Below are 16,767 nucleotides of genomic sequence, written 5' to 3' on the forward strand. Positions count from 1 at the left end.
TATATCCACAAACCACAGGATTGGAGGAGTAGCCTAGTGGTTAGTGAAGCAGACTTTGATTTTGGGGAACTAGGTTCAATTCCCACTGCAGCTCCTTGTAACTCTGGGCAAGTCACTTAAGCCTCCATTGCCCCAGGTACATATATGTACTATGTAAACTACATTGAAAGCAGTTGCAAAAACCACTGAAAGCAAGTCCCATTCCCATATATCACGCTGAGATTTCTGCATGGAAATTGAAGCATATTCCATATAACAATGCACAGAAGTTGATTGGTTAACAAGTTAACAATTATCAGTGTTGACAATTGGATGTTAGCAACCACTAAGTGGCGTTAATTAGAATTTACGCATACTATATGCTAAGCATATCCTGTAACTTGGTGTGCGTAAATTCTAAGTTGCATAATTGAAAAGGGGGCATAGCCATGGGTGTGGAATGGGCAGGTTGTGGGCGTATCTGCAATCTATGCACATTGCTATAGAATAAACCCGCTTCATTCCTAATTTAGACATCAGGATTTATACCAGGTTTTACCTGGTGTAATTGGCCGCAACTTAATTTAGTCACTTGGACCGGCGCTCGGTGTATTCTACAAGCCACATGGAAATTTAGGCTTATTCTGTAAAGTACATCAAAATTAAGTTGTACTTTATAGAATATGCTTAACTGAATTTCATTTCCGCACCTAATGTTTAGGCATGATATATAGAATCTAGTCCAAAGTGCCAATGAAGCCAGTTGGAATAAAGAGGAAAAAAAGTAAGAATATGTCCTAAGTGACACACAGAAAAAGGTTGAGATGTCAAGAAAATCTTTCTAAAGAGCAGTAGGCATTGGAGAAAAACACACGAGAACAATACCTCAAAGTATGCAAATGCAACAGGTGCCACAAGACAGGTGGGGAGCAGCATCAACATGCATCATATATGCGGCAGAACAATCCAACCAAATAATCAACATTATTTGGTTGGATTGTTCTGCCGTATATAGGATGGTGGTTTGTTAGCGCACCAGCCTATACTTGGGACAAGAAGTCAGTGCCTTGGAGTCACAGTTAGAGGAAAGTGTTGCCTGAGAAATTCACTTGAGACTGCAACAGAGGGGTCATTTTTATATTTAATTATTTAATTTATTTATTTTCATATTTATAGCCCTCCTTAGACCCAACTGGGTTACATCGGGTCATCCTTTCACAGTTCAGCCAGACGGGACAGATTCCTAATACTCATCTTTTCCATACACAGAAAGCCATCCAGACAAGGGTCCTTTGACCCTCTAGAGCAAGATCCACCAGCAAAAAGACCTAGAGGTACCTGGGATCCCTAAGAATTGATTCCTCTTTCCCTCCAGACACCTATGAGAAACTCCAAGCAAGAGGAGGAAGAATATTGGACTTCTAAAATTACAAATAAAATGTAGGAAGGAAAATTGTTCTCTTGATTTATCCCGCTTCTTCTCTATCACTGGATCTGGTTCCCCTACAGACAGCTCTTCACTCACTTTCTGCTTGGTTGAAATCTCAGAGGCTTGTCCTCAACCCCTCCAAAACAACAATATGTTGGATCTATGGATCCCCACATATCACATTTCACTCAGTTTCCTTTTTTAACTTGACTCTATAAGCAGTCAGTTCATTCCGTTATTTAGGTATCATTATTGATTCCAAACTTTCCTTTGTAAAACAGATTTCACAGGTAATTAAGAAAGGATTTTTCTGGTTCTGCAATTATATTTTATCACTTCTAAACATAGAGAACTCAATCACCTGTTAATGAAAAATCACTTTCTAAACATTAACATGGTTGTGAAACTGTGGTGATAAATAAACTACATCCTCTTCGTACAGCTATCAGTCTACTGTGAGGAAAGCAGCATGCTTTGGAGGAAAAAGCCTCTGTATGTCTGTAGTCAAAGTCTAATTTTGCTTCATGACTTACAGAACCACAAGTGTTCATTGGCTAAAAAGAACCACCAGCACTTGCATTTCTTTATTTTTCCTCTTGATTGTGATTGCTAATTTTTTATTTATATTTTATATTACTAAAAAATGTATAGCACTTATCTTACGGGGTCCCGTTTTGCCCATCTAGAACCATGGGCTTTTTCGAGGAATTGCATGTGCCATACTTCCAAAATCTAGAAATCAATCAATCATCATCAAAACCCACAATATTTAATGACCATAATCCTAGTAGCTCTGAATAATATATTTGCCCACTCACATATTTTTAGGCTTGGGAATTTTCTCATATGTCCCGAATCCAGTCTTAAATAAGCAATAGGAATTATGTGGCTATGTCTCACTTCAAAAACTTCACCCATTGTCTTGGCGCTTCACACACACTTGTAACAACTGAAAATTTTAGGAAGAACTAAGTGGTCCTGTTACAAAGGCATGCTGAAAATGGCTTGCAGTAGTGTAGGTGTGGATATTGGGTGCGCCAATCCATATTTTAGCGCGCCTGTTTTAAAAATGTTGCCAAAAATGGATGTATGGCAAAATAAAAATTGCCACACGTCCATTTTGGGTCTGAGATCTTACCACCAGCCATTGACCTAGTGATAAAGACTCATGTGGTAACTGGGCGGTAATGAACTACGTGCACCAAATACCACTTGGAGTGTGTCCATTACACGCACCCGAAAATAAAAAATATTTTTCAGACATGTGTATCGGATGCACACCAAAAATGAAATTACAGCAAGAGCCACGCGGTAGTCGGATGGTAACTCCATTTTGGCATGCATTGTGTGCGTAGACGCTTATGCAGCTTAGCAAAAGGACCCCTTAAAGAGGCACACGCAATACTAAAAGTGAGGTCGCACTATAGAGTGATACAGAGGCATTATAATATTCTTGATCTTATTTATCATCCCTTTCCTAAAAGTTCCTAGCATCCTGCTTGTTTTTTTGGCTGCCACTGCCACACACTGGGCAGAAGATTTCAGCTCTTCCAGATCAGGCCAGAGGCCCATCCAGAAGATCAGGTACTTTAAAAAAGATCTTGCAAAGCAAGCAATTAGATAATTAAAACAAACAAAAAAAAAAGAAGGCAGGTAACATACCAATGCATGGAACTCAGATTAGAAATAACAGAAAGCATGCAGTTTCAAAAAAACCACAAGAGATATAAAGACACATTTTAGATAATGCCATTGTGCAGAAAATCATGGGGAAGTGACATTATTTTAGAAGAGCTGGGTTGCACATGTAGATACTATATAAAGCTAATATCTCTCTGTCCCCTTGATGTATATTAAAAAAAATAATCCAGATTATACACGTAGAAGAGCTCTGAAATAGCAATGAGATCCATGTGTAACACATTCAAAAATGATAGCATATACATGTGTAGAGTCCCTGTTGACAAAGGCTGCAAGAGAATGTGAAAGCCTATTCAAGACTGGAATCTTGTCAGGTATTTGTGACCTGGATTGGCCACTGTTGGAAACAGGATGCTGGGCTTGATGGACCTTTGGTCTGTCCCATTATGGTAATACTTATGTACTTAAACACACATGGATCTGCAACCACATAATGATCTACACATGGAAAACACATGGCACACTTTGAGTGATATTTATGTGTAAGTGGAGCTATTGTGCACAGATCTACATGTAGAACATGTGTAAGAAGTGCTATGCCCACCACTTACATATTTCTTCCTACACTGCCATAATGCATATCAAGGCTAGCCACTATGATGTATTTCTGACCCCATATTTGACAATTTTATCTAGTGAGCATTCTTCATAGGGCATGAACATCACTGCCAGGAGGGAGCACAATAGTAGTGAGGCAGGGAGCAATGATTGGGAGATGGACATCCACTAAACATAGGTCACGCCACTTTTCTTTCTAACATGCTTTAGGATCATGAAGGACCTTGAGGTCTTCAAAACAAGGTTCCAGGTCATCCAGAGATACTTCAAACATTGAGTGGGTGCCACTAGAGGTTGCAGCAGCCATATTGCCAAGGTAGCCGCTAGGGGCAGAAACGAGTGCACTTCACTGCTGCCTCCACCACCCCCACTGGACCACTAGGGATCTCAGGTAGACCCAGGGGGCCTATCAGGACTGGGAGATGGGCGGGGGGTTGAGCTGTGTTGGGGAAGGGAGCATCAAGAGAGGGGGATCGGAAGGCAGGGAGTCTGTTTCATGTGAGTAGGAGGGGGGATTGGCTGGTGGGGTCACTTTGCAGGCTAAAAGGCTAGAATAAAAAAAATAGTTATGCATGTTCTGGCCGATATTCAGTGTCGGGGCCCACACAGCTGTCTTATGTAGGCCCCGGCTCAATACTGGCAGGACCTGCATAAGCTCTGGAGGCCAGCCTCAGTGAAATTAGCCCTCAATTTTCAGTACCAGTGTCCACATATGGCCTGGCATTGAATATCTGGGGCTAATTTAGATGATGATGGTCAGTGTTTAAAAAAATACTGATTGCCACTGGCTGAATATCCGTCTGAAAAGAGTTTCAGTGCTGAAACCCTTTCTAAAACCAGTCTGAGAAAAATTAAGTAGCTGATTGGCCATCAGAGTGTCCAGCACCTTAGCAAAAATAAGAACATTTGCTATAGGTCTACAGTTTGAGAGCTCCTATCTTCCTATTGAAGAATTTTTCAAAAATAGGAGTTAGTAAGGTGTTACCTAACGTAATTGGAAACTTACTAGACTTCAGTTTCAGCAAGTAGAAGTAAGTTGTGTGAGGGCTACATAGACAATCCAATTGAAGACTGCCACATCCTGCTGCATGCAAAAACAAATTCACACACACAACATATATAAACACACAGCCACAGATAACTGAGAAGCAGAGACACAACCAGGCAGACACATCCATGGGCACAGCGGAAATAAGGAGTTTGACTGGAGCACTGGCTGTGGCTGGAGTATGGGGGAGGGGGGAGGGCATTGTAATTGAAACACACAGGAGATTTTAGGGGAGAGTCTGAAAAGTATAATGCTAAGAAGGGAACACCAAGCAGGGGACTAATGGGTAGCCAAAGACAGACTCAAATGGACACAGATGACAATCAGGTCAAAGGCTTACAATCAGATTTCTTTCAGTCAGCAACATCACAATCAGTTCCACAAGACAAATGAGGTCAGCATTTGTATGCAATTTATAGCAGCTGTAAATGTGATATTTAAATGTATCGATCTGCATGTCAATGTGCTTTGTGAAATATGTTCTACACATATTTCACAAAGCATATTTATTTGATATATTGCAAATGACCAAATCTAAGCAGTTTACAAAGCAAAATTTAGGAGCTACAGAAAAGACAAATAAGATGAAGACTAGAGGGCTGATGGTTAAAAACCAAAGAAAAAGGATGCAATATAAAAAAGGACTAATATTACAATCTTATAAATTATAAACAAAGAATTCAATAGGAAAAATAGTTTAGAATAGGAACATATAAATTATATCCCTGCTTATGTTACACAAATACTTCTAGGTGTCAGCCTTTATATAACGTGTCAAGCAGTTTTGCTCTTGTCTCCACTCACATGGAATGTTCTAGAACAGGGGTTCTCAACCCAGTCCTCCTGACACACATGGAGGGGCATAATCGAACGCGAACGCCCCTCTCCATGGGCGTCTATCTCCGAGAACGGGTATGTGAAAGGGCGGGACAAACTGTATTTTCGAAAAAAATGGGCGTCCATCGTTTTTTCCGATAATATGGTTTGTGCCTGGCAAATGCATCGGATTTGTGTGGATCTGAGCTGGGCGGTTTTGTTTTTCAGCGATAAAGGAAACCGAAGGCGCCCAGTTCAAAAACGAACAAATCCAAGGCATTGTCACTGGTCCCCCTCACATGCCAGGACACCAACCGGGCACCCTAGGGGGCACTTGTAATCAGTAAAAAACACAGTAAAATATCTCCCAAGTCCATAGCTCCCTTCCCTTGGATGCTGAGCCCCCCAAATCCCCCTCAAAATCCACTGCCCACAACTCTACACCATTGCCATAGCACTTATGGCTGAAGGGGGGCACCTACATGTGGGTACAGTGGGTTTTGGGGGCTGTTGGGAGGGCTCCCATTTACCAGCACAAGTGTAACAGGTAGGGGGGGATGGGCCTGGGTCCACCTGGCTGAAGTCCACTGCACCCACTAACAACTGCTCCAGGGACCTGCATACTGCTGTGATGAAACTGGGTATGACATTTGAGGCTGGCATACAGGCTAGCAAACAAAAGTTTTTAAAGTTGTTTTTTTTGGGTGGGAGGGGGTTAGTGACCACTGGGGAATCAGGGGTGGTCATCCCCAATTCCCTCCAGTAGTCATCTGGTCATTTAGGGCACTTTTTTGGGACTTGTTCGTGAAAAAAAAGGGTCCAAAAAAAGTGACCCAAATTTACGCTAAAAACGCCTTTCTTTTTTCAATTATCGGCCGAGGATGCCCATCTCTCTCGGCCAATAACCACGCCCCAGCTCTGCCTTCACCACGCCTCCGACATGCCCCCATCAACTTTGGTCATTTCCGCAACAGATTGCAGTTGAAGACGCTCAAAATCGGCTTTTGATTGTACCGATTTGGGCTCCCACGGGAGAAAGACTACCATCTCTCGATTTGGGTCGAAATATGGGCGTCTTTCTCTTTCGAAAATAAGCTGGCTAGCCAGTCAGGTTTTCAGGATACCCACAATGAATATGCATGAGATAGATTTGCAATGGAGGTAGGGCATGCAAATCTATCTCATGCATATTCATTATGGGTATCCTGAAAACCTGATTAGCTAGTTGTGCCCTGAGGACTGGGTTAAGAATTCCTGTTCTAGAAGGACTCAAGGAATGCAAATTATCAGGTAAACATCTTATATTTTGTAATTTTATTTTTCAAAAGGGGACTTTGCAGAGTAGGATTCAGGGTACATTTCCATGTTTTAACATACAAAGCCCCTTTTGTTAAAAAAAAAAAAAAGAAAAGAGAAAAAAAAGAAGTAACATTATAGTAAATTAGCCTCTAAAAAAGGATTTAAGGAGAAAATTTTCAACAAGTTAAATTTAATACTAAAAACTAAGTACTTCAAAAAAAACCACTGAAGAGACTAGATGATCTGGAGGAAAAGGGGACACTCAGGAAGCATAAGTCCATGACATAAAAGCTAAATGAGTCATTTACTAATATGTACATACAAAGAAGCTGATTGAAACTGATTTTTTTCAATTTCAGCCTAAACTGAAATTGTCTGAAATCTTTCAGCTGAAACTAAAACTGCAGCCGAAACTCATCACCTGGTTTCCTATGAAGCTGAAACCAAAAACTCAAGTTTGGTTGTGAGATTGTGAAACAATGAAGGCCACTAGGATTATCAGAGCTTGCAGTCTGTATCCTTCAGCTAAAAACACAGCATCCAAGCCTGAATATAATAATTTAAATAATGAAAGACCATATTTTGTCTTCCAAGCAAAATGACTTTTACAGATATAGGCCACAGCTAATGAAAACTGAAAATGAAAGCCATGGTGCTTTTACAGTGGATGATTTTGCACTACACTGAGTAACAGCTGATATCATAACTCCAAAGAGAGGACAATTCCTAAGGAAGTTATTATCCCAAATTTAGGACCCTGCTTACTAAGGTGCACTAGCATTTTTAGCATGTGCTAAAAATTAATATGCACTGTATAGACACCCGCAGGAATATTGTGGGCGCCTACACAGTTAACGTGTGCTAATGGTTAGCGTACGCTAAAAATGCTAACATGCTTCTAATGTGGCTTAGTAAACAGGGCCCTAATAGACTTAAATTCCTGCTAAACCTTTGTATGAAAAACACTCTGTTTATAATTTAAACTATTGTGTACGATCAAACTGCATTACTTGCAATCATAGAGAAAACAAAAAGGGAAAGGACTTGATATACTGCCTTTCTGAGTTTTTTGCAAGTACATTCAAAGTGATTTACATGTATTCAGATACTTATTTTGTACCAGGGGCAATGGAGAGTTAGGTGACTTGCCCAGAGTCACAAGGAGCTGTAGTGGGAGTTAAACTCAGTTCCCCCAAATCAAGGTCCACTGCACTAACCACTAGGCTAGTCCTCCACTCCATGTGGAGGAATATAAAGAATATAAAGAGTAGCCCCTCCTCCCTTACTATCCCTGGTAGTCTAGTGGTGTAGTCAGGGCAGGAGTGATGCCCCAGGCACAGCAGCCATTTTCTGAACAGAGCTGGAGTAGACAGGAGTAACTGGAGATTTCTCCTGCCCCAATTACACCCCTAAAATACCAGGGATTGTAAGATTGGCCCTAGGGGGGTATTTGGGGGGGGGGGGGTATGGGAGGAGAGGCAACCACTGCTTGTGGGGTGGCAGTGAGGGAGGAAGACAAACAAGACAAAGCACAAATTTTCAAGTTCCACTGAAAATGCATGCTTTTTTTTCAGCTGAAACTGAAATCATGGGTGAAAATTAACCTTTCAAGTAAAACATAAATCTTTCAATTCAAAAAATATTCTTTCAAGTTGAAAAACAGTTGTTATATTGAAAATCACTTATCTGCCAAAAAAAGAGGTGCTTCTCTATAACAATTGTTTTTCAACTTGAAAGAAAATCTTTTGAATTGAATGGAGATATAAGGAAAAAGTAAAATATAATTAAGTTGTTCCTGAATTGAAATTGAAAATTAAAGTAAGTAGGAGGTTTTTCTGACTTGTGTAGAAGCTTCTTGGTGAAATTGTGCACACTTTCATTGCACTTATTACATTGGTCACTGAGCGCCTGAAATCTTTTCCTCCTATTTTTTTTGAAGAATACTCGGTGGAGTGTAGACTTTTACTTGCTGTTGTTTGTTTTAACATTAACACATGGCCATTAAATCGGAAAATAGAAAATTGGCCATTTTCTGGTCATGGCAAAAAGTGGACTTAGCATGTGGAAAAGACCTGTGTAAGGGTGCTTTAAGGCCACTTTTTGTCACAACTTAGTAAAAGTGATTGAGAACAAGATTATGAGCAGAACAAAATCTCAAAATGTTTTTGATGCAAAACTGCATGGGTTTTCTATACAGAACACAGTAAGTCAGGCATTATGGAGTCTTTTTACAAAGCAGCGGTAAAACGTGGCCTAAGGTAGTGTGGGCACGTCTATTAGGCACGCGAAGGACCATTTTTTTAACCGCAGCTGGGGAAAAGGCTATTTTTTAATGGGCCGGGAAATGGGCCTGCGCTAATATTAAAACTAGTATGCGCCCTTACCGCCTCCCATTGACCTAGCAGTAAAGTCTCACGTGCTACCCATGCAGTAACCATGCAGCATGCACCAATGTGGGCGCACTGCCAGTTAACACCAGGAATGCATGTGTGGTAGAAAATAGAAAATTATTTTCTACTGAAGGATTTGGCATGTGCCAAAATTAGAATTACTGCCGGGCACACTTGCTACCCTGGCAGTAGTGCCGATTGGGCACACACTACCTGCGCGTTAGCCTTCCCATGTCTTTGTAAAATGGCCCCTATATTTTTCATGGTTAGCTTGAGTTTTTAAGCATTTTGCAGCCCTTTCCTGCATAAAACCCAAGCAAATTACTTACAATGCATTGAGGGAGGCAAGTTTATTGAACTGGGAAATGAGTGCTGGAATGTTTCAGCTTTCTAAAGTGTTACGTTCCAGATTTATGGTCTATCTTTTGATACTATATCATATGTGGTAGCACAGGATATCAAAGCAAGAAGACATACCATAATAAGATGAAAGATGGCCCTTTACCGTATGTATGGCATTGTAATACAGCACAGATGGAAGCATGGTTTTTTGTTCACTATTCCTGTACATTATCCTGACAATAAATATTGGGCAAATCAAGCCATCATTTCTGAGGATCCATATAACCTATTTTACTAGCATCATAAGATACAGTTTTATATGTCTCTGAGAGAAAACCTGAGTATTAGTAGGCCCTATGTTTTAGAGGCTATCACGTCAGTGAAATTTCACAAATAAGAATGGATGGAAATCTCTCAATATTTAATGTGTACTCAGCACCATACTTTGATCAGAATGCATTTCTAGCATGTATTCATTTGAGTGTTTCTTTCAGAATGCATGGCTAATAGTTTATTTCATGCATTTTACATCTCCCTTGCCCCACTTGCAATTCACACTGAGTTAATTCACCTCTCTAACTGTTTTGACCTTCAACAAAAAAATAGCAACCAAATATTTGTTTCCTGAATTCTCAATGGCATAAAAGGATATATTTGGATATGATTGAGGATCCTTTCAAACATTCAAAAATGTTTTTGGAAGGGCCCTAAAATGATATTAGGAGCATACTCTTCCTTATGAGGCTATGGGGTTCTTTTTTTGAAACAGAAAATCATCCAAAAAGCGGCACAAAGTGGCATTTGGACATTTTATTTGCCAAAATGTTCAAATTGCTATTTTCAAAACACATTTTTAAGACATTTTTCTATGCAGTTCATCTGTACTGCATCCAAATTCCAAGAGGGCATGTTGGAGGCATTAGACATTTTTCTGCCATAATGGAACAAAGCAAAAACATCAGGGGCCAAAAGTTAGACATTTTGTTCTGGACCTGTTTCAATCATGCCTAAGTCACAAAAGATGCTCCAAATGCCCACTGGAGAGATTAAGGTATGACCCTTGCTACTGCCCCAGTAGTCACTGACCCCCTCCCATCCCTCAACAATGTTAAAAGAAAAAGTACATACCAGGCTCTATGACAGCTTCAGATGTTATGGCCATTCCTATTAGTGAAGCAAGCAAGTCCCAGGAGTAGCCTAGTGGTCAATGCAGTGCACTGTAGAGAAGGGGACCCAGGCCCATAACCCATTATAAGTGTTACTCTTTTGGTGGAAAGTGTCAGCCCTCCAAAACCCATCAAAAAACCTACTGTACCTATATATAGGTGACACTTGCAGGCATAAGGGCTATCGCAGTGGTGTGCAGTTGGTACAGTAGGTTTTTGGTAGATTTTGGAGGGCTGCATGGTCTGTGAGAAAAGTTTTGGTGGCCACCAGGCATGTGGTTCCCCAAGTCCAGCTCTAGTCCAGTGCCCAAGATCCTAGGTATATAGACGCCCTGCTGTGCTCAGGTAGAGGGCACATGTACTGATGTGGGTCACAATTAGCCTACTCAAAGCATTTCCCTGTCTGTTTCTTATAACTTGCATCATGAGACCAGTCCCATAACCCCCCTGACCCTACAGCACCACACCCTTTTGACAAACACCATAGAGTTGTACGCATTAAAGATATGTTGTCTCACACTAGTGATCCACCTTGTACCAACCAGCAGATATGCACAGGCAGTGCCTAGACTATAGTTTAATCTCTGTTCTGCATGCTTCCTTACCCACAAGCAACATGGCTGAGGGCTTGGAAAGACAGACAAACAGCTACGTCATATTTACACATTAACATTTCAACAACAATGGTATACATTGGGGAGGAGGAAAGGGAAATCAACCATGTGCAACTGTGGGGGATAGATACATGAGTCAGGAGTCAAAGGAACCATTAGACACATGTTTATTTTATCACAATTGCATTTGGTCAGGTACTAAACAGCATAGGAGCTTGCCCATAGGAGAAAATAGCCTCAATCTGGGATCAGCAGGGCACAGGTCAGAGGAATAGAGTACTCACCAGGCACATGCAGGGGATGGAGAGTAGGAACTGTAAATGGATGCCCCCTTCCTGCTTGGAATATGTTGTTGGGCCTGTGAGGGGCCCCACCTCTGACCAGACTGAAAATGGGTTGCAGGACTGGAGAGAAGGGTGAAATTTGCACAAAATCAGTACATACAATAGTCCCCCCCCCCCTGAACCTGAGAATGGGTGGGTAACTGAGAAAAGGGGAATGGGGTTCACCACACAAATAGGGATGGACCCTACTGGGGAGACATGTGAGGTACAGAGTGGGAGCAAAGCCACCAGATGTGGACCCCCCCATGAAGATAGACGTGAGATATAAAACTGAAGAAGGACACAAGATGGGGACCCCTTGACCCTGAGTCCAGTGGAGAAGAAGACGCACAGATCCATTCCCAGGGCCTCTCCCACCTGCACCTCCACCTCCACCCCCACCCTCTTGTACATAGGCTGGAAACAGTTATCAGTATCACAGTTCACTGTATCACATTACAGTATCAGAATCCACTGCTGTCCCTTGTGTTCCTGCTGACCAGTTCCAGTGCTCTATCTTGTCCTGTTTCCAGGTCCTGAAAGGTTATCAATAGAAATCAAACAAAATAAAACATGGAAAAGAAAATAAGATGATACCTTTTTTATTGGACATAACTTAATACATTTCTTGATTAGCTTTCGAAGGTTGCCCTTCTTCGTCAGATCGGAAATAAGCAAATGTGCTAGCTGACAGTGTATATAAGTGAGAACATTCAAGCATTGCTATGACAGTCTGACAGGGTGGGAGGATGGGGGTGGGTAGGAAGTATGCATGGGGACATCAAAGCATATCATTGGTATTCTAACAGGGTGGGTGTGGATAGGTGAGGGGAGGGTGATCAACAGAGACATACAGCTTTATGGTTTATAATGGGCTAGGAACCCCAGGTCCTTGTTAAGTCCTTTCTGTTGGGTGTTAAAATATTCAATCATTCTGACTTCAAAGGTCTTACGTTCTTGTATGGTTTTAAAGTTACCTTTGAGGATTCTCACTGTGAAGTCACTGGTGCAGTGTCCTGGTCTTGTAAAATGTTGCCCAACAGGCGTGGGAACCCTGCTGGCACCAGCATTGTTTATATGATGTCTATGTAAATTGAATCTTGTCTTAAGCATCTGGCCTGTTTCTCCAATATAGCATCCTTCATTACATTTTTTACACTGAATGATATATACCACATTGGAAGATGAGCAAGTGAAAGATCCCTTTATGTTGAATATCTTTCCTTTGTGGATGACTTTGGGGTCCTGTGAAATATTTTGGCATAGTTTGCAACTGGATAAATTACAGGGAAGTGTGCCCTTCTGTTCCTTTTCAGTCTGTGAAGGAAGTTTACTTCTGATTAGCTTGTGTTTTAAATTGGGTGGCTGTCGGAAGGCCAGTACTGGTGGGGATGGGAATATCTCTTTCAGTAATTCATCCTCCTGGAGTATAGGTTGTAGATCTCTTATGATTTTCCTCAGTTTTTCCAGCTCTGGATTGTATGTCACTACAAGCGGGATTCTGTCTGTGGATTTTTTCTTTTTGTACTGTAGCAGATTCTCCCTGGGTGTTTTGAGGGAGGAGGCAATATTCTTGGAGATTATTTTGGGGTTGTAGCCCTTCTGTTTGAAGGATTCAGTCAGTGTTTTAAGGTGTCTGTCTCTGTCCCCTGGGTCAGAGCAGATACGGTGGTATCTTGTGGCTTGGCTGTAAATGATGGATCTTTTTGTATGTGAAGGATGGAAGCTGGAGTTGTGGAGATAGCTACATCTGTCTGTGGGTTTTTTGTATACAGATGTTTGTATACAGCTATCACTGATTGAGACCGTGGTGTCCAAAAAATTGACTTTTTCTGGGGAGTAGTCAATTTTGAATCTGATTGTAGGATGGTATGTATTGAATGCAGAATAAAATTGTTTCAGAGTTTCTTCACCCTCCGTCCAAATCATAAAAATGTCATCGATGTACCGGTAGTATTTTAGAGGTTTGGTCTGGTGTGTATTCAGAAATGTCTCTTCCAGCTCAGCCATAAAAAGGTTGGCATATTGGGGTGCTGTCCTGGTGCCCATCGCAGTGCCCATTATTTGCAGATAGATATCATTGTTAAAGTGGAAGTAGTTGTGAGTTAAGATGAATTTGATTAATTTTGTGATAGTTTCTGGTGAGTATTGATGGTCCAGTGTGGAGTTTTTTAGGAGTCTTCCACATGCAGCTATGCCATCCGCATGTGGAATGTTGCTGTATAGTGATTCTACATCCATCGTGACCAGAAGGGTGTTAGGTGGTAGTTGCTTGATATTTTTCAATTTATTCAGAAAGTCTGTGGTGTCTTGTATGAAGCTGTTAGTTTTGTGTACGAGAGGTTTCAGAATTCCCTCTATAAATCCAGATATTTCTTCCGTGAGTGTGCCAATACCTGATATGATTGGTCTGCCAGGGTTTCCCAGTTTGTGGATCTTGGGTAGCATGTAAAATGTGCCTACGGAAGGTTGATTTGGTATGAGTTTCTTCAGGTGAGGTTGCGCTTGTGTAGGAAATGTTTTGATAAGGTCTTTCAGCTGTTTTGTGTAATCCAGGTCCTGAAAAAAAGCAAGGAGTCCTTGGTTAGCAGATATATAGGGCAGAGCATGTCTCAGTTCTGCTTCCTAGCAGAAGGGGAAGGTTTAGATGAGAAGTATGTGCTTACCTGAAAACTATGGCAAAAGCTTAGGCCATCTGGCTCCAGTTTTCTTAGGTACAACTGGGTGATCCTAGGGGGAGAGAATGGAGAGCCAAAGAATCAGATATGGAAAGCTCAGAGCAGCTGAAAAGCCATCTTCTACTTTGGAACCGTTAAAAGAAAGAGGAGCTCATCACCAAAACTATTCTACCCCATAGAAGTTCAATCTCCTTAAAATGTCTGCACACGGGGCCCATAATCAAATCCCGAAGTCTGTATTACCAGCTATGTCATGAAGAAGTTTTCAGGTGTGGGACATAATTGGAAAACAAAAACCCTGTCTATCTTTGAAACATCCAGATAGCCTCAGCTGGGACATCTTCTATGGCCTATATGTTTTTGTTTTACATTTGTACCCTGCACCTTCCCACTTATGGCAGGCTCAATGTGGCAATGGAGGGTTAAGTGACTTACCCAGAGTCACAAGGAGCTGCCTGTGCCTGAAGTGGGAATTGAACTCAGTTCCCTAGAACCAAAGTCCATCACCCTAACCACTAGGCCACTCCTCCACTGAGAGAAATGGACATTTAACCATACCCTCTGTTTTCTGTCTAATAACCAATTCCTAATCCAGAACAGAACATTCCCTCCTGTGCCATGAATTTTTATTTTTCTCAGGAGTTTCTCCTGAGGAACTTTGTCAAAAGCTTTCTAAAAATCTAGATACACTACATGAACTGGCTCACCTTTATTGACATGTTTATTCACGCCTTCGAATAAATGAATCAAATTAGTGAGGTAAGACTCTGACTATATCCCATTAAACAGGGTTTGTCTTTGAGTTCCGTAATTTTATTTTTTATTCTTTATAATAGTTTCCACAATTTTTACCTGGCACTGAAATCAGGCTTACTGGTTTCTTATTTCCCAGATGAACCCTGGAACCTTTTTAAATATTGGCATTACATAGGCCATCCTCCAATTTTAATGACAGGTTACAGATTACAGCAGATCAGTAATTTAATGTTTGGGATCTTTCTGTACCCTTGGATATTTGCATCTGGTCCAGGTGATTTATTACTCTTTTAATCTGTCAATTTGGCTCAATACATCTTTCAGGTTCACTGAGATTTTTTTTTTTTTCAGTTCTTCTACATCATCACCCTTGAAAAACATTTCTGCTATAGATAGTTCTCTTACAATTTCTTCTGTAAAGATTGAAGTCCTCCCTGAGGCCTTCCTGAGTGCCCCTTTTGCTTCTTCATGATCTAACAGTTCCACAAATTTCCTCAAAGTCTTTCTGCGTCTAATGTAACTGAAACAATTGTTACTGTGAGTTTTTGCCTCTGTGACAAGTTTTTCTTCATATTCTATTTTAGTCTTCTTTATCAATGCTTTGCAGCTAACTTGCCAGTGCTTATGTTGCTTCTTATTTTCTTCATTTGGGTCCTTTTTCAAATTTTTATGGCTCTAATAGCCTCTTTCACTTCACCTTTTAACCATTCTGGCTGTTATTTTCTCATCTTTTCACATTTGTAAATGCGTGGAATGCATCTTCTGTGGGCTTCCAAGATGGTATTTTTAAGCAATGCCCATGCTTGATTTTAATGTCCTTTTACCTTCTTTTTAACGATTTTCCTCATTTTATTAGTCAGCCTTTTAAAAATTAAATGCTCCTACAGTAGATTTCCTTGGTGGCTTCATTCCAGATAGTTGCTAAGGACTAGATCTAAAACAGCTCCAACTCTTGTTGAATACTGAACCAGTTGCGCCAAGAAGCAGTCATTTATTACATCTAGGAATTTTATCGCCCTGGCACTCCCTGATGTAATATTTATTATTATACTGGTGCCCCCTTGCAGATGTTAGTACAGCTCTACAAGAACACTCCTTCCCTTCACACATTGAATTTCCCTCCGTAATTTTTCTATATCGCTATCTGTTTCATGTAGAATGTTTATTTTATTTGACTCAATTCCCTCCTTTACATATAGTGCAGCTCCCCTCCAATTTGATCCCCTCTATCATTTTGCAATATAATTTGTACCCTGTTAACACAGTGACCCATTGATTGTCCTCCTTCCACCAAGTCTCTGAGTTGCCTATTATACCTACTCTATCATTTGGTGCTATATACTCTAACTTTCCCATCTTACTTTTTAGGCTTCTAGTATTTGTATACAAGCACTTCAAATTGTTTTTTTTTTTTTCATTGCATCTACAAGCTGCTTAGATGTTGAAGGGGATAATGTGATTCCTTTACCCTGTTTTCTTCTTAGACATTCCTAGCTTTCACCATTGTTGATACATCTCTATTGGGATTTCCTAAATGTTCTGTTTCAATAGTATCCTTCAAGTATACTCCAGACAGAACCATGTGCTCCTGGGTGACTATTGGCTCCCCACCCCTATTTTAGAATAAAAGTTGCACTGTCTCTTTTCACCAGTAGCCTGAATCCATTC

This window comes from Microcaecilia unicolor, chromosome 3, assembly GCF_901765095.1.
Source record: "Microcaecilia unicolor chromosome 3, aMicUni1.1, whole genome shotgun sequence".
NCBI lineage: Eukaryota > Metazoa > Chordata > Amphibia > Gymnophiona > Siphonopidae > Microcaecilia > Microcaecilia unicolor.